Source organism: Amblyomma maculatum, chromosome 7 (genome assembly GCF_055883805.1).
Source record: "Amblyomma maculatum isolate TAMU_Amacu chromosome 7, ASM5588380v1, whole genome shotgun sequence".
In the NCBI taxonomy this organism is placed as follows: domain Eukaryota; kingdom Metazoa; phylum Arthropoda; class Arachnida; order Ixodida; family Ixodidae; genus Amblyomma; species Amblyomma maculatum.
The window spans coordinates 101,123,637-101,124,763 of NC_139350.1; positions in this window are offsets into that span (position 1 = coordinate 101,123,637).

Sequence of the window (1,127 nt, forward strand, 5' to 3'; positions counted from 1 at the left end):
CCAGCACCAGCGACGATTTCCCCTGTCCCGCCAAATGTGCGCGCACCGAGGGGAATATATGTGGTAAAGGCCAGCGAAAGAGGCCAGCGACGCAGCCGTGGGAGTCCGAGCCGAAGCCGCCGCGGCATGACGCAATCGCAACTGTTCGTATAGCATGTGGTTATTTGTTAGCTCCACGAAAACGAAGTAAAATGGTTTTTGCCGGCTGCGGTATCGGCTATCGCGGTATCAGAAGCACCTAAACTGCGCCGGTGGAAAGAAAGGGACAGGAAGGAGGAAATGAGAGACAGGGAGAAAGGACAGGGTAGGTAAAAATAAAAATAATGAGAATGCAGTTCACAGTATAAGTTTGTTACAGCTCTCAGTATAAGCACGAATGTTGGAGCTGCACAGTCTTTTGGCGACGGGGGCCTCTGAATTTCATCACTCCTGCCTTGGCGCGCATGTCAGGGGTGCGCGAAGGCAACACTGTGGAGGAGACCGTTCAGACGGTTAGGTTAAGTTCTGATGATCGCTTGCAATACACCCTAAATCGAAGAAAAATAAGTGATAGCTCATCTAACGCGGACCTAATGGATGTTGGTTGTGGCCGCTGGCAATTCAAATCACCCGGGTTAACAGGGATAGAATTATAACGCTTTACTTTAACTGGCATTTATTTCAATTATTGTGAAATTAAGATACCAAATAGGCAGCCCAGAGTTGCAACCTCCGAGTCCGACATGGGGATGTCGTGAGTACGGATACCAACGGCGGCATATGGTTGCTTTTCTTCTGATTTCCAATCAATCATCTTTCAGAAAAAAAAAAAAAAATTAAGAGTTTACATAACTATTTCTCACTGATCAACACAAATTAAAAAAAAATGGCGACTGATTTAGCGCGCGGTTCCACCAGATGCGAACCAGCTGCGCTATATAGCACTTGGATTTTCACTTCGGTTTGGGGTCGCACATACTTACTATAGCATATAGTCGTCATCGAAGAGATTTACGTGAAAGACCATCCCACAAAAAAAGCCCCGCTTTAACCGTACACGAACGGGCCTGCACAGTCTATATGGGGGTTGACGTGTTTGACTCGATCAGGAAAAAAACGCTAGCTAGGGTACCCGTGCGTTCAATTCC